The sequence below is a fragment of the Macrotis lagotis genome, chromosome X (assembly GCF_037893015.1).
Source record: "Macrotis lagotis isolate mMagLag1 chromosome X, bilby.v1.9.chrom.fasta, whole genome shotgun sequence".
Classification (NCBI taxonomy): Eukaryota; Metazoa; Chordata; class Mammalia; order Peramelemorphia; family Peramelidae; genus Macrotis; species Macrotis lagotis.
The window spans coordinates 13,436,992-13,461,396 of NC_133666.1; the positions used below are offsets into that span (position 1 = coordinate 13,436,992).

Below are 24,405 nucleotides of genomic sequence, written 5' to 3' on the forward strand. Positions count from 1 at the left end.
ACCGTGTGAAGACCAATACCCTATATTCCTCACACTAGCTATATTAAAACCAGAAACATTCAGAATCACACAATTATCTCTTGAGGTTTGGGAAATGTCTTTGACAAAGTGCAATGCCCCTTGATATTATAAACCATGCAGAGTATAGGTAGAGGGTTTTTAATGTATTAAAAATTATCTATCTAAAACTAAAAGCAAATATTGTATACAATGGGGATACACTAGAAGGAATCCTGTAATGTCTTCTAGTGTAGCCCCATTGTATATTATTTGATAGAGTTCTAGAAATGCCAGAAAACAAAATTAGATGAGAAGAAATAGGTATAGACAAATAAAAAGGAGATCAAACTATCCTTCTGCTGATGCTATAAATAGAACATCTTGGGAATTACCAGATACTAATGCAGAAAATAGCTTTAGTAAAGTTACAAATATAAGCATCAAAGGGGGGCAGTTGAAAAAAACTTTGACCTACAGAGGTTAAATTGTAACACACCACAATTTTAGGATGTCTTCAGTTACTGTCTACCTGCTTCCAAGGACAAATCTACATCCTGGAAACAATCCAGAACAGATTGTCAATTTCATGCCTATGTTATCTAGGCCCTTAGGCTCTGATAACCTTAGCAATGAAGAAATAAAGTGTCAGCAGTTTTAAAAAATAGTTGTATCGAAATAAATTGTGAGAAAAAACTATTGAAATAACTTTTGAGAAATAAATGCTCTACACTCAAGATATTTCTTAAATAATTATAGATGTTACTGCTTTGTTAAGTGTGGTGGATTTCCTTTGTAGGCTCTCTTAGTTTCTCTACATAGAGACACACTCTCTTGATGCTCCTATTTTCTCCTTTCAACTTTTTATTATTTCAATGATTGTTCCCACCCAGGTTCATTTCAACTTAACAATTAGGTGTAGTTGGCAAGATCCTAGGACAGTGGAGGAAACCTGAGCAAACTCCCTGCGTGTATTTGTTTCTTACAGGTAAGAGGTCCTAACTTGCTAAAAAGTTTCCAAGATGGGACTTTGTACTTTGACCAAGAAACTAGAGACTAGACAATGTATATTGGGAAAAAGGAAGCATATGCTATAAAGAAATCCCACCTGCATCTTCACTGACTTTGAGGAATGTAGGGTGTTGGTCTTCACAGGGAGCGGAGGGGAGCCCTTATGGAATCCATTACAAAGGGGGAATGGTCCAGCCAATCACAAGGCTGGAAAAATTTTCCTAATCCCATTCCAGGGATACCAAACCCCAAACCGATTCTCAACCAGTCAAAAGTGACCTAGAGATCTTGACCTAATGCTACTGAGTTTGTGCAATTAGGTAATTGAATATTAACCCACACACCCCCCTGTGACGATTGGGGTTTATTAGCATATCATGCCTTGTATGATATGGGGGGGGTCATGTTAGGGGCATGTAATGGAATGGGTGGACCTCTGAGATTGTAATTCAAACTCTGAGAGTTTCCGAAGACCATAAATTATCTGAGGTTATAAGACCAATTTGTGCCTCACACCCAGGTGAGGTACCCTTACCTTGTAAGGTGTATCTTGTAAGGTTTGTGAATAAAGCGTACAATTTTCTCTCACTCTAGAAGGTTCTTCTTTTCATTCATTTAAAACAATTTGGGGGATCGTGTTCAGGATCTGCAGAACCACTTGAGGAAGCCCCAGAAGAGACCGGAGGAAGGAATGCTCATAGCTTTATTTCAAGCCAGCTCCCCATTTTTTTCCAGGGATACCTTGAGTGGATCTCTGAATGGACCTGAAACCCTGCCATTGATGGGGAGAGTGATGGAAAATTGTGGATATGACCCAGAAAGGTAGGGAAACTTCAGTTTTTATCTGTTGAAGCTGATTCTAGACAATTCCAGGAAAGGAAGTGCTAGATGGGAGGACAGGGGTCGAAAAAGGCGCCTCAAGGAAGGAAGAGACCCCCCCCCCCCTGCATTCAGTACCCAAGGAGAGGCCCTTAAGTACGAAATGAGCTAGCTGGGACAGCAAGGATGTTGTCTGTCCAGGGTCAAGAGAAGAGTACGTTCATCAGATATTGCTGGTTTAAATGGCCACAAATCCCCATCCAAGGATAGTCTCTCTGGTGGCCCAGGGTTAGGTCTGATGAACAGTGAACAATAAGGTACCTTTAAAAAAAGAGGAGGTGGGATATGCAGCATGCTGGATAATTGGGGATGCTAAATTATGTCTAAGTTAGAAAAAAATTAAAAAAATATATATAGGTGGGATCCTTTCGCTGCTCCTAGAGAGGAGGCTAACATCGGGGCCCAGGGAAAGTCTGGAGAGAGGAGAAAAAGAAACGTTTTCTAAATTAAGGAAGGTGATTGGATCCGGTGCTGTATGAGTGAGTTTGAATGTTCCCGCGGGAGTATATATATTTGTTCTACGTCCTGTCTTATGTAAGTGTCTATTTTAGGCATTTCTGAGTCTGAGGACCCAGCTTAAGTTTTTTTTTTGTTTTTTTTTTTGGTGAGGCTAATGGGGTTAAGTGGCTTGCCCAAGGCCACACAGCTAGGTAATTATTAAGTGTCTGAAACCGGATTTGAACCCAGGTACTCCTGATTCCAAGGCCTGTGCTTTATCCACTACGCCACCTAGCCGCCCCCCAGCTTAAGTTTTAAAGGAGGGATGAATGGGAGTTAGGCCCAGGAGTTTCAGAAGGTGCGGGAGAAGGAAGTAGTGTGCACTGGCCCCCACAAGAAAATCAGCCCTTCCCTCACTGAGTCAGTGATAGCTCTGCTTGGTGTATAGAGTTAAAAAGAAGGGAGGGGAAATTCTTAAAGAGAAAAAGCTACAATATGGGGAGAGTTTAGAAGAGTTTAAGGGAAGAAAGAACCTGTAAGGGAAAAAGTGAGAAGTTCTAGGAGGGAAGATTTTTATCCTCATGAGTGTCTGGGAAAGTTCCCATGCTTTCTCCCTGGGGTGGGGGAAGGGGTGGTGGGTGGACCCATGGTGGTCTTGATCCCATCCACCATCTTGTTAAGACTTGAACCCTAGACTGGATATACTAAGTCCCTCACCCACCCGTGGAGGGAGGGGGGGATACGTATCACAGGAGAGCTCAAGTGCTTAAGACTTAAAGGGAAAGAGACCCCTCCACAGGTGGGAGATGTGATTGGGAAAGAAAAAAATATATAAGATCTAGGGGTTAAGAGACTAGTTTATTGAAAGGAAATCACAGTTAATGAATATCTGCTGGCCACGTGGCCTCAATGATGACTCTCATTGTTTTTAAAGTTCCTGAGCTAGAGTTTTGGAAAACACGCTGAAGGTTTTAAAAGTAGGATACTAGTGTTATAACATTCTGATAAAATTTGTACAGAATGGGAAGAATTAAATAACCCAGATTGTAAAATTAGTTTGGGATTAAATTATTTTAACATGGGGGCAACTAGGTGGCATAGTGGATAAAGGACGGACCCTGGAGTCAGGAGTACCTGGGTTCAAATCTGGTCTCAGATATTTAATAATTACCTATCTGTGTGGCCTTGGGCAAGCCACTTTAACCCCATTTGTCTTGGAAAAAACCTAAAAAAATAAATAAAAAATAAAAAATAAATTATTTTAACACAATTGGAAATATTGCAATGAGTTAAGTGGTTTGGGATTTTAAACTCTATTGCAACAACTTTGGGTTAAAGAAAAGTGGTATTGTGTTACTAAGAAGAGAAATACCTAGGTTATCAGGGATAAACATGATTTCTTTTGGGAAAAATCATTAATTGGTTTTAATGTTAAGCCTAATACTGCTAACAATTGTATTTTTATTTTGGATAGAGCTTTGGGAATATGAGTGCTGGATTCTCTGGGTAAGGCACTCTAAAGTTTTTATCAAACTAAACTGTGAGAAAATTAGTTGAGTTGTAATTACATAGGGGTTTTAAATGTGTTATATGTATAAGACAGGATTCTGAGAATTTGGATAGAGACAAAAGTGTAAAGAACATGGGGTATTCATTTTGCTCTTGTTCTAAGGGAAATGAGATGTTTAAATAAGAATCTTATGATTAATGTATATTAACAACGTATGCTTAACTTTAAAGAAGTTCAGAATGTGGACTTCTCTCTTGGTAACTGCAGGCAGCTGATGGGGGATTCTGAACAAGTTGCCATTGTGGGCCCTATTGTAAGGTAACTTATTTATGAATAAAATGTTTATCAGTTATGTGATGTTTTCTAACTGCAAAGAGAATATATTTGCAATATTTAGTTATCTCTTGTGAATATTATTTAAATACTGTATTGTTAAAGCCTGGGAATATTGTGATTGCTTTGAAGGGCAATAAGCAAAATATGAGAAAGTATGACCCTTTCTGGGATAGATCTGTGGGTTCATGAATAATGTAATAAGGGAAGGATTGCTTTGTACAATCCAGTAATTTGTGGGTTGCTCTGTTACTCTTATTGCTATTCCGTTATAACAAAATTAATGCTGGAATTTTAAAGCTACCAAGATGTTTTAATGGTTTTAAGGAATTCTGAAAAGTAATTTGTGTGTTAGGGGCAGCTAGGGGGCTCAGTGGATAGAGCACTGGTCATGGAGTCAGGAGACCTGAGGTCAAATCAGACCTCAGATAGTTAAGTGAACGTTTAGCTGTGTGACCTTGAACAAGTCACTTAATCCAATTGCCAAAACAAAAATAACCATTTGTATGATGAGAATGGCTAGTAGGTAAAGAGGTTTATGTATGGAGGTTTCTAGCTATGTAGGTGAATTGGGAATATTTTGGATCTATAATGTATATTCTAAAGCAGTGATTGTTTGCTTTGAAGTAAAAGCACTATATTATAATATAGGAAAGATAAACACAAGATCATTTGATATTTCTCTATGCAATCTCCTGGACAAAGGAGGCATTTATTTGGTGTAAGATACAGCAGGCTAGAAGGAAGTTTCTCTAGTCAAGGGGAATCTGATATGTTGTCATTATATAGAGATGGAGTAGATATTATTTCAGACAAAGGGATGTCTCTAGTAAGAGGTAGGAGACAGGCCTGTAGGGCCAGTCAGAGTTAGAATACCAGGTTTTAGGCAAAGACCCAGGAAGGATAATCCATGCTTTAGGTGGGGGCTTCATTAATTGGTACCCCATTAAGATTGGAATTTAGTGAACTGTATTCAGTGGAAGTTCTTACTAGGTAAAATAACTTTTAGATTACAGGACTCTTAATAGATTTTCTCTTATGTCGGATACCAGGATGGTCAACAAAAAGAAATGCTTCTGGGTAAATGTTATGTTCTTGGAGCCAAGGAAGCCAATGAGCCAAGGATGCCAGGTGACAGGGATAGGCAGCTGAAGGGGCAGCTTCTCAGTATGGGTGAGGTTGGACCCCTTTGACTTTATTTCCCCAAAATGACATTTGTATAATACCTCACCTGGAAGAATAAGTCTGGCCTAAGTCATTTGACTTAGCTACATGACCTCTGCCTGGACACTGACATTCAATACTCATATCTATAGAGGAAATTTCCTTTAATGTCCTGCAAAGTTTTAGGTAAATTAGATCTAATAGCCAGAGATGGGTTAGGTGTCTGGCTCTGACACCTGTTTTCAACTACATGCTAAAATAGGAATTAGATTTCCTTAGTTTTTGTGTTAGAGTGGATAGTTAGGTAAGAAGAATGGGAAACTCTCAGGATAATTACAGTTTCAAGTTCTAGTTTAAGGAAATGAGTGTGTTGGAGAAATACACCAGGAAAAGGAAAATATGGGAATATTTGGGGAAAAGGGGGGGTGAGGAATGTAGGGTGTTGGTCTTCACCGGATGTGTAGGGGAGCCCTTAGGGAATCCATTACAAAGGGAGAATGGCCCAGCCAATCACAAGACTGGGAGAGTTTTCCTAATCCCATTCAAAGGATAATAAATCCAAAACTGGTTCTCAACCAGTCAAGAGTGACCTAGAGGTCTTGACCTAATGCTACTGAGTTTGCGCAATTAGGTAATTGAATATTAATCCACACACCCCCTGTGACGATTGGGTTCATTAGCATGTCATGCCTTGTATGATATGGGGGGAATCATATTAGGGGCATGTCATGGAATGGATGGACCTCTTAGCTTGAGAGCCTATGAAAATCCAATAGAGAGGGGAAAGAGTTTCTGAAGACTATAAATTGCCTGACTTTTCAAGACCAATTCACACCTCACACCCAGGTGAGGTACCCATACTTTGTAAGGTTCGTCAATAAAATGTACAATTTTCTCTCACTCTAGCAGGTTTTTCTTTTCATTCATTTATAACAATTTGGGAGATTGTGCCAGGATCTTCAGAACCCCTTGAGGAAGCCCTAGAAGAGACCAGGGGAAGGAGCGCTCATAGCTTCATTTCAAGCCAGATCCTCATTTCTTTTCTGGGGTTCCCTTGGGTGGATCTCTGAATGGACATGAAGACCCTGCCATTGATGAGGAGAGTGATGGAAAATTGTGCAAAGGACCCAGAAAGGTAGGGAACCTTCGGTTTTTATCTTTCGAGGCTGATTCTAGACTGTTCCAGGAAAGGAAATCCTAGATGGGAGGCCAGGCCAGGAGTCAAAAAGGAGCCTCAGGGAGGGGAGGAAGAGACCCCTCCCATCCAATACCAGAGGAGAGGCCTTTAGGTAGGAAATGAGATAGCTGGGACAGCAAGGATGCTGTCCAGGTTCAACAGAAAAGTAAGTTCATCAGATACTGCTATTCTAAATGGCCACAAATCCCCATCCAAAGACAGTGTGTCTGGTGGCCAAGGTTTGGGTCTGATGAACAGTGAACCATAAGGTACCTTTAAATAAAGAGGAGGTGGAATACGCAGCATGCTGGATAATTGGGGATGCTAAATTATGTCTAAGCAAGTTAGAAAGAGATAAAAAATATAGGTGGGATCCTCTGGCTGTTCCTAGAGAGAAGGAGGCTAACAGTGGACCCCAAGAGGAAAGGAAAAGTCTGGAGGAGAAAAAGTCATGTTTTCTAAATTAAGGAAGCCGATTGGATCCAATGCTGTGTGAGTTTGAATGTTCTCGCAGGAGTGTGTGTATTTGTTCTATGTCCTGTCTTGTGTACATGTCTCTTTTAGGCATTTCTGATTCTGGGGACCCAGATCAAGTTATAAATGAGGGTTATCTGGGAGTTGGGCCCAGGTGTTTCAGAAGGTGGGGGCAAAGGAAGAAGTTGGCAGTGGCCCCCACAAGAAAATCAGCCCTTCCCTCACTGAGTCAGTGATATTTAGCTGTGCAAGGTGTGTAGAGTTAAGAGAAGGGGGGGGGTTGTAAAAGAGAAGAAGCTGAGGTTTGGGGAGTGTTTAGAAGAGCTTAAGAGAATAAAGAACCTTTAAGGAAAAGACTGAGAAGTTCTAGGAGGGAAGCTTTGTTTTTATCCTTACAAGTATCTGGGAAAGTTCCCATGCTTTCGCCCTGGTGTGGGGGAAGGGGTGGTGGGTTGGACACGTGGTGATCTTGATCCCATCCACCATCTTGTTAAGACTTGAACCCTAGAATGAGTCTACCTAAGTGCCGCACCTCAAGGGAGGTGGGGATAGAAGAGAGAGCTCAATTGCTTAAGACTTAAAGGGAAAGAGATTCCTCCACAGGTGGGATGTGTGATTGGAAAGAAAAAACAATGTATAAGATCCAGGGGTTAAGAAACACATTTATTGAAAGGAAATCACATTTAATGAATATCTGCTGGCACGTGGCCTGAGTAATAACAGTCATTGTTTTTAAAGTTTCTGAACTAGAGTTTTGGGAAGCTCGCTGAGGGTTTTAAAAGAGGGATACTTGTGCTGTAACATTCTGACAAAATTTGTACAGAATGGGAGGAATTAAATAACCTAGACTGTTAAATTAGTTTGGGATTAAACTATTTTAACACTATTGTATTGCAAGGAATTAAATGCTTTAGGATTTTAAACTATTGTAACCCCTTTGGGTTAAAGAAAAGTGGTATTTGGTTACTAAGAAGAGAAATACTTAGGTTATCAGGGGTGTTTACAGATTTCTTTTGGGAAAAAGCTCTAATTCATTTTAATGTTAAGTTTAATGATGCTAACAATTGTATTTTTATTTTGCATAGAGTTTTGGGAATGTCAGTGCTGCATTCTCTGTATAAGGTACTCTAAATTAGTTTTTATCAAACTAAACTGTTGGGTAGTTACCTGAGTAGTAATTACATTGGGGTTTTAAATGTGTCACGTATGAGATTGGATTCTGAGAATTTGTGTGAAGAGACAAAAGTGTAAAGATCATGGGATATTCATTTTACTCTTGTTCTAGGGGAAATGAGATGTTAACTAAGAATCTTAATGTTTAATGTATATTAACAATGCATGTTTAATTTTAAAGAAGTCCAGAATGTGGACTTCTCTCTTGGAAACTGCAGGCAGCTGATGGGGGATTCTGAACAAATTGCCATTGTGGGCCCTATTGTAAGGTCACTTATTGATGAACAAGATGTGTTTATCAGTTATGTGATTCTTGTGTAACTGCAAGGAGATCTGCAATATTTGCAATATTTAGTTATCTATTGTGAATATTTTATTCAAATACTGTATTGTTAAAGCCTGGGATTAATGTGATTGCTTTGAAGGGCAAGAAGGAAAATATGAAAAAGTAATACTCTTTCTGGGATAGATCTGTGGGTTCATGAATCATGTTACTACATGGAGGGATTTGTGTGTTACTCTGTTACTCTTATTGCTGTTCTGTTATAAAGAAATTAATAAAGCATGTTGGAAATGTAAGGCTACCTAAGATGTTTTAATGGTTTTAAAGAATTCTGAAAAGTAAATTGTATGTTGGGAGCAGCTAGGTGGCCAACCCCAGAGTCAGGAGACCTGGGTTCAGGCCAGTCCTCAGATACGTAGTGATTGCTTAGCTGTGTGACCTTGGACAGGTCACTTAACCCAATTGCTCCAGGAAAAATAACCATTTGTATAATGAGCATGGCTAGTAGGGACACATGTTTAAGTATAGAGGTTTCTAGCTATATACATGAATTGGAAATATTTTGGATCTATATATGTATATGCCAAAGCAGTGTTTGTTTGCTTTGAAGTAAAAGCACTATATAATATAGGAAAGATAAACACAAGATCATTTGAGATTTCTCTGCGCAATCTCATGGAAAAAGGAGGCATTTATTTGTTGTACGATACAACAGGCTAGAAGAAGGTTTTTCTAGCCAAGGGGTATCTAATATGTCATCTTTATATAGAGATGGAGTGGAGAGTGGATATTCTTTCAGATAAAGGGATATATCTAGTAAGAAATAGATGAGGCCTGTAGGGCCTGTCATAGTTATAAAGACCCAGGAAGGATAATCGAGCTTTAGGTAAGGCTTTCATTAATTGGGACTCCATTAAGATTATAATTGGAATTTAGTGAATTGAATTCACTGCAATTTCTGATTAGGTAAAACAACTATTTTAGATTACGGGGCTTTTAATTTTCTCTTATGTCAGATACCAGGATGGTCAACAAAAAGAAATGCTACTGGGCAAATATGTTCTTGAAGCCAAGGAAACCAATGGGCCAAGGATGTCAGGTGACTGACAGGGATGAGCTGCTGAAGGGGTGGCTTCTCAGTATGGCTGAGGTTGGATCCCTTTGACCTGATTTCCCCAAAATGTCATTTGGATAATATCTCACCTGGAAGAATAAATCTGGCCTAAGACATTTGACTTACTCATATGACCTCTGCCTGGACATGGACATTCAGTACTCATAAAGGGATTTTCCTTTAATGTCCTGGAAAGTTTTAGGTAAATTCGATCTAATAGCAAGAGATGGGTTAGGTTTCTGGTTCTGATACCTGTTATCAGCTACATGCTAATATAGGAATTAAGCTTCCTTAGTTTTTGTATTAGAGGGGATATTTAGGTAAGAAGAATGGGAAATTCTTAGATAATTAGTTTCAAGTTCTAGTTTAAGGAAATGAGTGTGTTAGATAAGTATACCAGGGAAAGAAAATATGGGAATATTTGGGGAAAAGAAATTCATTTTGGTTAAGGATATCATTAAGGAATCGTTGTTGTAATGAGAGCAAAGGTTAAAATTGTTTTATTTTAAGACAAATGCTGGGTACTCGTAGGACAAAGATGACTGTTGAATGTATGTATATGGAGCAAACTCCCCGATGAGAATGATCACATTGACTCAATCTTGTGAGTTTGCTCATGTAGTAAAATACAAATGGAAGTTTGTATTAAAAGTGAACTATGTGTGTCAATATGGCAATAAGGCAAAATGTATATTGTAATAAGCTCCAGAATCTCATTGTTTAGTGATGAAAGGATGTGTTTTGATCTGAATAAGATGTTAAGCAGTTTCTCTACCAGAAGACAAGGTCTCAAGGAGTCAGAGCTGGAAAGGACTTTTTTGGAACAGATTCAGAAGATGCTGACGGACATTGGATGCCTCCAAGGGAGAAGAGAAGAGAAGAGAGGAGAGACACTGGACCAGTTATCTCCACCATCTCTCACCTATGTGTACATTGTTTATCTGTAACTTACCCTTGACTAAGTGTGACAGCCCCTACTTATGCCCTTCTCCTTACAGGAAAGGAGGAGGGGAGGCAGGGTGAAAATGTTCTCCTTGAGAAAGAAAGAGAGAGATTATTAGTTGGCATTATTATAGCTAGGTGAGTCTGTATAGGGAATGAGTCCTATCTCTGATTTAGACAACAAGGTGTTAGTAAAGGTGGAAGGACAGTCTAGCTGGCAGAAGTCAATGCCCAGTCTTTTGGTGTGGCTGTTGGACTTGCCATAGTCCACAGCAGTTTGAGAAGTGGCCTTGGGTACCCCTGGGTCTGGCCTAGATTCTCAGTCGTTGGTCAGGAGTGCACAGTGGCACAGGATTCTGATACAGAGGAAAGAGATACCAGTGGCATGTGACTGAGTCAGTTGACGGTGACTACTGTTTAAAACTGACTGGCCAGGATATTTGCCTGCAGAGTAGCAAATGTCTGGACATGTCCAGAAGCAGGGTACATATATTCAGGACTCAACAACAAGATAGGTGGCCTCAGACTCATGTGAAATGAATGATGGTAGCTGGTTCCCTTGTAAAGATGTGCAAACTGGGGCATTTCTTAAGGGAAGCTGATTATGAGTTAGTATGGACTTGCAAGGAATGTGCTGAAGTGGCCATTTGCAAGAAAGATAATTTAAGGAACATCACTAGGTATATTAGCTACTCTTAGGGTTGATACAATGGCACAAAATCAGGAATTTAGTTTGGATTTTGGAGCCAGGAAGACCTTTCTAAAGACATTGGTATAAAAACTTGCAGTGGGAGGAGGTACAGCAACGTTGGAAATTTACCTATTATCATGATGATTATATGGCCTATTTAAGAGGGCCTCTTGGAAGTAAAGAGGAGGAACAGTATTATCCATTTGATGGAAACTATTCCTGGAAGACCAACTAGCACTAGAGGGACATTATTGGATTTGTAGGACTACTGCCTAGACTCAGTTGTGTAAAGAGTTGGCCAGGGAGTTATCTAGACTTGAGGGCCTACTACCTGGGCACAGGATGGGAGTTGGGGCTATGGAACTCCAGTTTATCCTGAATAGACTAATAAGACTCCATGTTGCAGTGGAAAAATTACCATTCACACAGCTAGGGCCTTGGACTTGCTGGCTGACCATACAAGAGAGGCGAGTATTCAACATAGATTGGTACTGGACTACCTGTTGGGCGAGGAAGGAGGAGGCTGTGGTAAACTGAACTTGTCAATCTGCTGCCTAAAGAGAGATGACAATGGGCAGGTGGTAAGGAAGATAACTAGGGATATTAGAAAGTTGGCACATGTTCCAGTCCAAACCTGTCTCAAGCCCATTTAGTACCTCTTGAATGAATTGGTTTACTGGTCCATGGTGGAAACAGTTACTGGGTATCTTACTACTGGCCCTAAGTGAGAGAATCCTATTAGCTGTGTGCGTCTCCCATGTATGATCCAGTTAATAACTCAAATAGTACAAGATTTTTATCAGCAAATTAGGATTGGTGTATGGCTCTAATAAGGAAGAGGTAAAGATATTGACAGGGAAAGTCAGTAGTCTTATCGAAGATGAGGATTGTGAATTTATTTGAGGAAGACACTGCTGGTGACCTGCGAAGACCAAGTGGTTATTAAAAAGAAAAAGGGGGAGTTGTGAGAAATGTAGGGTGTTGGTCTTCACAGGGTGTGGAGGGGAGCCCTTAGGGAATCCATTACAAAGGGGAATGGCCCAGCCAATCACAAGACTGGAAGTTTTCCTAATCCCATTCAAGGGATAGCAAACCCCAGAGATCTTGACCTAATGCAACTAAGTTTGTGCAATTAGGTAATTGAATATTAACCCACACAACCCCTGTGATGATTGGGGTTCATCAGCATATCATGCCTTCTATGATGTGGGGGGGGGATCATATTAGGGTCATGTCATGGAGTGGGTGGACCTCTTAGATTGTCACTGAACTCTGAGAGCCTATCAAAATCCAAGAGGGAGGTGAAAGTGTTTCTGAGGACTATAAATTACCTGACTTTCCAGACCAATTTGTGCCTCAGGTGAGGTACCCGTATCTTGCAAGGTTTGTGAGTAAAATGTACAATTTTCTCTCACTGTAGCAGGTTTTTCTTTTCATTCATTTATAACAGGGCAAACTGGAAGTATTAACAAAAAAGAATGGATATTAATAATATAATAAAATTTTACATTTTCAAACCACTTTAAATGAATTTTATCTTTTTTGAACTTTTCATAATTGGGAGATTGATTTTTCTATCTCTATCTCTATTCCTTCTCCTCTTCCTAGCTCTTTCCCTGCATTCCTCCCTCTCCCTCTCCATCCTTACTCTCTCTCCTCTCCACCTGTCTCTCCCTCCCATCTTTCTCTTTGTCTTTCTCTTCATGTCTCTCACTTTCTCTTTCACTGTCCAAATCTCATCTCACAATCACCCTCTCCCCTTCTCCTTAAACTTCTTTCTCTACCTCTCTCTGTCCTTCTCCATCCCTTTCCCTCTCTCTTCCATTCCTCCTTTTCTCTTTCATCCTCATTCTCTTTCGCTCCATCCCCTCCATTCTCACTATCTCTATCATTTTCCTTACTCTCTCATCCCCTCCCACCTCTGTTCTCTCCCTGTCTCTGTTTTTTGTATCTCTCTTTCTGCAATCAATTTTTTTCTCTACCTTTTTAGCTCTGCTCTCCATCCCCCTATCCTTCCTTTCATATCTATCTCCCTGTCTCTTATTCTCTATATATTTTTATGTCTCTTTCATTGTCTCTTCCTCCATTCTTCTCAATTGTCTGACTCTTCCTCTCCCTCCTTCTCTCTCCTTCCTGTGTCTCTCTGTCTCTCCGACTCTCTATCTCTCTCCTTTACTCCCTTATCTTTGTTTCACTCATGCTCTCTTGCTCTCTCTTCTAGCAGAGAGGCTCTTCTCCATTTCTTCCTCTTCCTCCCCCCTTTTCTGTATCCCTCTATCCCTTTATTTCCCTAATTCCCCTGTCCCCACCCTCTCCCTCTGTCTCAGTTTCTGTTTCTCCTTTTTCCCTTTCCAGTCCTTACTCTTTCCCTCTCCTTCAACTTCATCTCTCTCTTTGTGTATCTGTTTTTCTCTATCATTCTCTCCTTCATCATTCTTCCTTTCTCCCTTTCCTTCTATCTCCCTCTCTTTTTTCTCCTATCTCCCACCCTTCCTCTCTTTTTCCTCTCCTCCTCTCCTCTCCTCTCCTCTCTCTCTCTCTCTCTCCTGCCTGCCTCTGTCCATCCCACTCCATTCTTCTCTCTCTCCTTCAACCTCCTCCCCAGCTCTGTCCTGTCTGTCTATCCTTCTCCATCATGCTCTTTCTCTGCTCTCTCTTCCATTTCCCTTTCTCTCCCCTCTCAATCCTTTTCTTTCTCCCTTACCCTGAACATTCTTTCTTTCCCTCATTACCTGTCTTATTCTTTCACTCCAACCTTCTCTCCATATGATGCTCTTTCTGCCTTTTCCTCCATTTTCCTTTTCTTTCTCTCCCTTCTTACCTCTCTCTCCTATTCGCTCTTAATCTCTTTTTCTGTCACTCTCCCCTTCCATGCTTTTCAATGTCTCTATCTCTTTTTCTCTTCCTCTGCATGTTTTTGTCTTTTCTTTCTTCCTTTCCCCATATTTCCCCTTCTCTTTCTCCACGTCTGACCCTCCATCTCCTTCCATTTTCTCTTACCCTGTCACCTCTCCCTCCCTCTCTCAATCCCTCCCCTTCCCCTTCCCTTCATGTCTTATTCTCTTTCCAATCTTCTCCATATCTCTTCTTCTTTATTCCCACCTTTGTTATCCTTCTTTGTGCCTCTTTTCCCCTCTCCATCATTTTATAACTTTCTCCCCGTTGTCTCTTTCATTTTTATTCCTCCATCCTTCTCTCTTCTTCTCCTTCTTACCTCTACTCTCTACCTTACCATTCATCCCTCTCTAGCTCTTTATATTTTCATGCTCTCTCCCTCTCTTTCTCCATTTTTCATTGTCTGTCTGTTTTTCTCTATCCTCCTCTCTCCATTACCTTCTCCATCCTTATGTCTCTATCTTTCTCTCTTCAACTCCATCCATATCACCCTCTCATCTTCCCTTTCTAACCACACCCCCTTCCTCTGTATTTTTTCTCTAACTCTGTCTTGCCTGTCTCTCTTTCTCTTCTTTTCCTTCTCCTTTCCTCTCTATCTCTCTCCATGTCTCTCCCCCTTCCTCTTTTCCTTCTTTCCCTTTCTATTCCAACATGACAGAATTAGAAACCTGTACTTTAAATAGACATTACCCGAATGCTGCATGAAAGTGTTCAGCTAAAGTCTTAACATTATCCAGCATCTGAAATACAATGGGGAATTAGTGAGTTAATTTCAACGATATTTCATGAAAGCAACTATTGTTATAAAGAGTTTGATTCATCCTTTTATAATATTTTATTACTTTTGTTAGTTACCGCACTGCACTGCACATATTGGTTATAAAGACATGACAACTGTATGATCATGTCAGTATGATTATTGAAAACATCTATAATTCTTTAAATAGATACAAAATAGTATCAAAACCGTTGCTATAAGGTTAGGTGAGAGTTAAATTCTAGCACAGTCCTAAGGAGATTAAATTGTAACATAGCACAGTTTTAGGGAGTAACCGTGTATAATTCCTTACATCTCACCAAGACCACGTCCATCTAATGGAAGCAGACAAATAGATTGTTCTGACAATGTGTAAACCAACATTATAAGGCACATAGGTCATGTTAAACATGCCAATAAAAAAATAACTACATGAAAATCCTCAAAATTAGCTATGTATATTAGAATAAATTTTGTGGAAATAATATCTGAAGAACAATTATACTGCACATGAGTTACTTTTAAGTACCTAGAGATTTCTCTCATGATCTCTCACAGGGTGCCTACATACATAAACTCTGAATGCTTCTATTTTGTTTTGCAAGACAATGCAAAAGTGATTTGCCCAAGGTCACATAACTAGATAATTATTAAGTGTCTGAGACTAGATTTGAACTCAGGGCCTCCTGACTCCACTGTGCTACCTAGCTGCCCCATGAATGTTTCTATTTACCTCTTTTCAATAAACTATTAATTTTTTCAAATAGGGCCCTCAGATTCATTTCAACCTAAGACAAACTATAAAATAAACCCTCAAAAATCAACTAAATTTCTATGTAATAATAACAAAATACAATAGGCAATAATAGAAAAAAAATCCCATTCCAAATAACTGGGAACATCTCTGCATCAATCTACAATGACATACAAGGAACACCTATATAAATATTATATATTTATCACCACATGAAAAAAATTCTCCAAATTGCTGTTAAGAGAAATGCAAATACGGGGCGGCTAGGTGGTTCAGTGGATAGAGCACTAGCCCTTGAGTCAGGAGTACCCGAGTTCAAATCTGGCCTCAGACACAATAATTATCTAGTTGTGTGGCTTTGGGCAAGCCACTTAACCCCATTGCCTTGCAAAAAAACCTAAAAAAAAGAAAGAAATGCAAATAAATACAACCATGAAATCCTATCTCACACCTTGAAATTTGACAAAATAGCAAAAAGATGGGAATATAAATATTAGAGGGGTTGTAGGAAATTAGGAATGGAATTATGCAAAGAAAGTTAATAAAATATTCATGTCCTTCAAACCAGAAACTCCATAATGGGGTTTATTCTTCAAGGAAGTCACTGACAAGAAAAGTTCATATAGGGAAAAAAATTTATATTACAACTTATGGAGTTAGACAAAAATTAAAATAAAATAGATGTCCACCAATTGGTGAATAGTTAGGCAAACTGTGGTGCATGAATATAAGGGAATATTACGGCATTATAAAAAAGGATGAAGATGAATACAAAGAACTACACAATGATCTAGTCAAGAAAGCAATATACACAAATATTTCAACAATATAAATGGAAAAAAGTAACCAGAAATCTATATCAAAATTATGAAAAAATGTCTTGAAAGAAGAGATATAAGAATGTGTTCATAATCCAAACTTTAGAAGAGGTGGGAGGTCCACAGGGATTGCATACTATATATATTTTCAAACTTTTTCAATGTACTGATCATTATTTTCCTCTGTTTTTTTTTAATTTTGTATATATCTCACCATTGTTGGAGAAAGAGATAATAGCTTGGCAGTCAAAAATACAAAGGGTAACAGTTTGCAAGATATAGCATGCTTTCTCTGGCTCAATAAATACTTTGTATAGTAGAAGCGGGGGGAGAGATAACTCCACAATTAAACAGGGCACTAACATTTGGGAGATACAGCCAAAGCAGTCATGTAAGGGAAATTTTAGCTCTTTAAAAATTTATATGAATAAACAAGAGCAAATCAATGAATTAGGCACACAAGTAAAAACAAAAACAAAGTCAAAATGAACAAATTCTACTTAAATTCCAGAATAAAAGTCCTAAAAATCACAAGAGATTAATGAAATTGAAACTAAAAAATAAATAGAAGCTGGTTTAGATAGAAACAGAAAAATTAAATAGAAAAAAACTATATATAAAATAAATTATTGATTCATTTTTAAACAAATTAAAATAAAAGGAAACAAAATTACAAGTATCAAAAATGAAAAAGATAGATGCACTACCAAGGAAGATGAAATTAAAGCAATTATTAGTAGCCATTTTGCCCAATTATATGAAAATAAAATTGAAAATCTAGTTGAAATGGATAAAAACTTATGAAAAAATAAATTGCCCAGATTAACATAAAAGGAAATAGAATCTTTGAATAACTCTATCTTAGAAAAAGAAATAGAATTAACAACAAACTAATTCCCTAAAAATACTCAGTAGGACCAGATGAATATGCAAGTGAACGCTTCCAAACATTCTCCTATTTAACAAAATAGGCAAAGAGGGAGTCCTACTAAATTCCATGACACAAATAGTGTTGATATCTAAACCAGGGAGAGCAAAAACAGAGAAAGAAAACTATAGACTCATTTCCATAAATTAAACAAAATATTGGCAAGAAGATTATAGTAATAAATCACAGAGATCATACCCTAAGGTGAAATGTTATTTGTAACAGGAATATAGGACTGATTAAATACTGGGAAAGGTATAAGCACCTTTGACTATATCAATAACAAAACAAGAAAAGAAATGATTACATCAATGGGTACATAAAAACATCTGGCAAAATAGAATATTCTGGAAAAATGCTAGAAAACATAAATAAGTGCTAAGTTAAGTGCTAAAAATTAGAAGCAGCATTATCTCTACTGGGGAAAAAGTAGAACCTTTCTCCAAAAACTTAGGGGTGCAGCAAGGACATCCATTATTCACCACTATCATTTAATACTGTACTAGAAATGCTTCCTAGAAATAAGGCAAGAAAAAGAAATTGAATAGAAGTAGGTAAGGAGAAAACAAAACTACCATTTTCTTTGAAAGATATAGAGAACCCTAGAGCGTCAATACAAAAACTATTGGAAACAATGATCAACTTCAGCAAGGATTTAGATTATAAAATAAAGCAACATAAAGTTTCATTTCTGTATTTTGCCCCACTTCCGAATCAGTAGGAAGAGCTAGAAAGAAAACTTTCATTCTGAAAAGCAATTCAAAATAATCTGTGTGGGAGTTTATCTGCAAGATAAGCCTAGGAACTACATGAACACAATTACAAAACACTTTGTACATAAAGATAGATCCAAACAATTGAAGAAATAACAATTGCTCGTGGAAAAACCAAGTGAATATAAGAAAAATGACAATTCTACCTACATTTTCAATGCCATACCAACCAACCTAAGAATAATTATTTTACAAAGGCAGAAAATAATAATAATATCCATCTGAAAGCTCAAAAGGTCAAGACTATCAAGGAAAATAATGGAAAAATCTGTGGAGATCTCAAATTGTGTCACAAAACAGTAATCATCAAAACAATCCGTTAATGGCTAAGAAACAGAGTTGTGGATCAGCAGTACAGCTTAAGTACACAATACACTGAAGCAAATAACTATAGTAATACAGAATCTGAGATACCCAAATATCTAAGCTTTGGGAGGAAAAACTCAGTATCTGAAAAAAATTGCTGGGAAAACTGCAAAAACGTTTAGCAGAAACTAAGCAGAGACTAACAACTCACACTGTCTACCAAGATAAAAATGGGTAAAGGATTTAGACAAATTTGGGGAAAATGGAAAAATTTACCTGTCAGGCTTTTAGATAAGGAAATTAAGCTGAACTGATTAAAATAAAAACCATTTCTCAACTGATATGAACAAGCAATATTGAGAAGAAGAAATGAAAGCTATCAATAGGCATTTTAAAAAATGCTGTTAATCACTTTTGATCACTTCCAACTCGAGTGCAGATGGAATCATAATTTTTTTCATTTTATTTTTCTTACTTTTATGTTATGATTATCATATCACTTGCCTTCGCAATGAGTAGAAGAAGGGAGGGAGGGAGGGAGAGTATTTGGAACTCTAAAAAAAAAAAAATTAATGCCATTTTTTTTAATTCAGAAAAAAAAAACCCTGAATTCTCCTAAACATTCAATTATGTAGAATACTATATAAACTGTTTGAAAAAAAATGTTAAAGATGGGATTCAATGAAATTCCTTCTATAATAAAAATGTGGTAACTAAATATAGAGAGTGAAAAGAAGAAAGAAAACCATGGAATCAATTTTGATAATAATTATTAATAAGCAAACTTGCAATATGATATTAACAAGGAAGCTACATTAATGTGTATTAGGATCAGGATCCATTTATGCCAGGAATGCAAGTCTAGTTTAATATTAGGAAATGTAGGGGACAGCTAGGTGGTGCAGTAGAGAGTCAACCCTGGATTCAGGAGGACCTGAGTTCAAATCAAGTCTCAGACAGTTAATGATTGCAAGTCACTCTAATTTGTTTAATTGTAGGGTTTTGTTTTGTTTTTTTGGCAAGACAATGGGGTTAAGTGCCTTGCCCAAGGCCACACAGCTAGGTAATTATTAAATGTCTGAGGCCGGATTTGAACTCAGGTCCTCCTGCCTCCAGGGCCGGTGTTTTATCCACTATGCCACCTAGTCACCCAGGCAAGTCACTCTTAAACTTCAATGCTTAAATAAATAAAAAGATTTAGTCATATTACCAAGAAAATTTACAATATCATATAATTATTTCAATAGAAGCAGAGAAAGGGTTTTATCAATAGCAATTCCCGTTTAACAAAGAAAAAAAGCATAGAAATAATTGGAAAGTACCTTAAAATATTAAGAAGTATCTATCTAAAACTAAGAGCAAGCAATGTTTTAAATAGGGATTTGAGAGAAACCTTTCCAATAAGATTAGGGTGAAACAAGGTGTCCATTAGTCCACTGCTATTAGATATTCTAACTATAAATTCTGGGGATAAAAATAAAATAGACATTTTGAAGAAATAAACATTGGCGAAGAAGAAACAAACTATCACTTCACTGGTGTGATGTAATGGTTTACTTTAAAAAATCAACTAGAGGGCAGCTAGGTGGTGCAGTGGATAGAACACCGGCCCTGGTGTCAGGAGAGCCTGAATTCAAATGTGGCCTCAGACATGTACTAATTACCCAGCTGTGTGACCTTGGGCAAGTCACTTAACCCCATTGCCTTGCAAAAATCTACAAAAAAAATCAAGAGGCTCAGGGTATTCTTGGGGACATAAAGCATTCTTAACAAAAGATATACGATACAATAGAAGTACTCATTTCATATAATTTCTAGAAGGATGCTGAGTTCAACCCTGGTCATTAGGTACAAATCTGATGCTATACTCATTATAGCATGAATTTATGGTGTGAACCCTCCTAGGAATTCTAAAGTTGAACTGTGTTGTCTTTCATTAGAGAAATCTTGAAATACTTAATCCTGGAACTGAATGGGAAATGCCTCCTATTTTTTTCCTATCCATAATTATATGTATTTTGACCCCTTAAAGTGCAGCTCTGTCCATGTGGCAGCATTATTCACACTGTGTAGGATTTTAAAAAGAGAGTCTGAAGTGTGATGCACTATGGTCAAGAGAACACAGAAATTAGAGGAATGGGTTAAAAATTATTAAAATCACATCTGCAGATAAAGTAAGTGGTCATAAGAAAACCAATTATAAAGACAAACACTGAATACAAAATGAAAATGTGGATTGCATGAAATTGAAAAGCCTTTTGCACAAAGAAATCTAATGTCATTAAAATTAGAAGGGCAACAGGTTAATACTGAAAAAAACTTATAACTTATAATTGTGCCTCAAAAATTACTAAACTGCCCAATTGTACCACCATGGGGCTCATACCACATAGGGATCAAAGAAAAAGGAAATGGACCCATACATAGAAAAATAATTACAGGAGCAGTTTTTGAGTGGACAAAAACTTGAAATTAAGGGGATATTCATCTAAAGGAATGGCAGGATAATATTTTATCATGCATTAAGAAATCTACTGTTTCAGAACAAACTGGTAAGAACTGTTTAAGATATGATACACATTGGGGCAGCTAGGTGGCACACTGGATAGAGCACTGGCCCTGAAGTCAGGTGTCCCTTAGTTCAAATCTTACCTCAGACACTTAATTACCTAGCTGTGGGGCCTTGGGCAAACTACTTATCCCCACTGCCTTGCAAAAACCATAAAAAAATTGTTTTTTAGATTTTTCAAGGCAATGGGGTTAAGTGGTTTGCCCAAGACCACACGGCTAGGCAATTATTAAGTGCCTGAGGTTGGATTTGAACCCAGGTACTCCTGACTCCAAGGCTGGTGGTGTGCCACATAGCCACTCCTTAAAAATTTGTTTTAAAAAAGATACGCAACAGATTTTAGTGAGCAGAATTAGAATTACTTACTCCATAGCAACAATATTATATAGGGAAAAAAGTTTAAAAGCTTTTAGAACCCGGATTAATAATAATAATCATCACCATCACCATCACCATCACCATCACCATCACCATCACCATCACCATCACCGTCACTGTCACCATCACCATCAGCATCAGCATCAGCATCAGCATCAGCATCAGCATCACTATCAGCATCAGCATCAGCATCAGCATCAGCATCACTATCAGCATCAGCATCAGCATCAGCATCAGCATCACCATCATGATCATCATGATCATCAGTCCTGAGGACCACAGATGAATCATGCTACCCGCCTCCTGCAGGAGGTGATGGACTGAAAATCCAGGATGACACGTGCCATTTTGGGCCCGTAAACATGGAAGCTGATTTGGCTAGAATATGCCTATTTCTTGCCATGGTTTTTGTCACTGTCACTGTGTTTGGGTGGGGGTGCCACCGGGAGGAAAGGATAATAAATGCTAGTAAAAATGGTTTAAAAACTTTAAAATAAGAGAATTATTCTTCCAAGTCCAATTAAATTGATTAGCTGCCCCTTATAGGACCCATCCGTGTGTGTGTGTGTGTGTGCGTGTGTAAATATTTAAGAGAAGGGGTTTTGCACAGGTGCCTGCTCCCAAAGCTATACCAGCTCTGCGTCCAGGCCAATGGACTAAGAGGGTGGGCGCTGCCCTAAGGCTGATCGGCAATGCCCAACCGAGGTCCTAGGAGCCTGAGCAGGAAGCACTGGCCCCACATCTCGACAGAGGAGGAAACAGAGAGACAGAGTAAGACACACTTTAAGACAGCTGGAGAGGAGATGGGGTGGGGGGTGACTATGCACATTTCTTACACAGACGTTTTCTGTTTCGGGGCAGGGGCTGGGGGTGGGAGATAGGAGACAGAGAGCTGCGGGGAAGGGACAGCTAAGCCCCGCTCAGGGGAGCGTCTGAAACAAAGCAGCACATCGCGGCCCGAACCTGAGCAGAGGAGAACAAAAGGCCGGAGAGAAGCACCTGGCACAGGCCAGGCTGAATGGGGAGCTAGTGGCGGCCCCACGCCGGGCCGGGCTAAGCAAGCTCAACAGGTGCGCGGCCAGTGCCGTCCGCCACCGCATGAGGCACACGCAAATGCGCATTGGAGCGGGCGGCTGGGCAAGTGGAGGACAACGAATGAATGAATGACAATGAAAAGGCACCAAAAGAAGAGGGATTTCCAAGACCGATTCTGCCTTTCCCACCCCCACCAGTCCCAACCGGCAGGCCCCGTACTGTGAAGGGCTGGGGGAGGGGAGAGGGGGGCTGGTGGCGCTGCCGTGGGGAGCGGGGCCGCGCGGTGGGTGCACAGGGGTGGGGGGGCCCCCAGGCCTCCCGGGACCCGTTCGGAGCCCCGGGCACATGCAGCTGCCGAGCCATCCGTGGGGGAAGCCCGCCAGGCCCGGGACCGGGGGGGGGGGGGGGGGGGGCGCACCTACACGCCCCGAGGGGTGCTGGGGAGCGAGTCCGAGGGACGCCCCGGGGACCGTACTTACCTCCCACACACAGCGGCTCCCGCGGGGGATCGGCAGGCCCGGGTGCGTGCCGTGGGGCGGGGAGGGCGAGCCGGAGGCTGAAGCGCACAGAGCTGCGGGCTGCCCTCTTCTGCAGAATGCGCAACAGCCCAGCCCAGGTGAAAACCGCAGAAAGGAGGGGACGGTGACGTCACCCGGGAGGCGGGGCGGGGCTCGGCCAATGGGACGCAGGGCCTGACAATGGGCCCGGGGGGGGGAGCTATGGCCCCCTCCTAGCAATCAGTCAGACTGTCAATCAATATTTGGGGAGCTCCTCCTAAGTGTCAGGCATCTGGCCAGAGCTGGCAATCAGTAAAAGAAGACATTTCAAAAATTAAAACTGACTAAATATCAAAATATGCCGAGACTTACAGGTCTCAGGCGAAGCACTCTGTTTTACACTTTATCTTCCCAAATACTTTCATAAATAAAAAAAGAAAAACCTGAAAAAAAACCAAATACAAAAGAAAATAACTGAACCTTAAGACAAATTCTGGAAATTAAAAAAATGCATAAAATGTGGGCTAAAAAATACAGTTAATTGATTGTTTTTTATTTTTTCAATGTATTAATCTTCTTTTATTTTTTACTTAGTATTTTATTTTTTCCTAGGTGCATGTAAAAGCCATTTGTAACATTCTGTTTTTAAACTTTAAGCTTCACATTTTCTCCCTTTTCCCTACACCCCTTCATTCAGAAGGCAAGCAGTTTGATATAGATTATAAAGGTTAATGCAAAACATTTCCATACTCGTCATATTGGGGAAAAAAACTATAGGGACCCCTCCGAAAAAGAACCCCAAAAAGAATAAAGTAAAAAAAAAGAATGCTTCAATCTGTAATTAGATATCATCATCTCTTTCTCTGGGAATAGCTAGCTTTTTGTACCATAAAGCCTTCAGAAATGTCTTGAGCCACAGAATTGCTGAGAAAAACTAAGTCATTCACAACTGAACATACTGTTACTTTGTACACACTGCATTGCACTTTGCAATAGCACAAGGGTTTCAAGGTTTTTCCTAAGAGTATCCAGCTCATTATTTCTTATAGCAAAATAGCATTCCATCCTAATCACATACCATAATTTGTTCAGCTATTCCCCAACTGATGGGCATCGCCTCAATTTCCAATTCCTTGCCACAGAAAAGAGCTGCTATAAATATCCTTATACATAGAGTTCCTTTTTCTTTTAGTTTTTCATCTCTTTTGGAATACCTAGTAGTGGCATATGCACATTGGGCATAGTTCCTAATTACTCTACAGAATGATTGAATCAGTTTGCAGCTCCACCAGCATTGCACTGTTTCAAATTCCCTATAAATATGATTGAGATAGCATTGATAACCTCATCTGAAAATTGTTCATATCGTTTGATCATTTATCAGTTGAGGAATGGCTCTTATTTCTGAAACAACTTTGAATCTGTTCTCTATGTTTCAGAAATGAGGCATTTATCAGAGAAACTTGCTTCAAAATTTTTTTCACAGTTACTATGGCTAACTGTATTTCC

At 39.3% G+C, this 24,405-nt stretch overlaps 1 pseudogene; it reads right to left on the reverse strand.

The window, feature by feature from the left end:
• LOC141497314 (E3 ubiquitin-protein ligase DTX3L pseudogene) overlaps positions 1–22,951 on the reverse strand; it is a 32,236-nt pseudogene extending 9,285 nt beyond the window's left edge.
• Between the last annotated feature and the right edge of the window lie 1,454 nt (positions 22,952–24,405).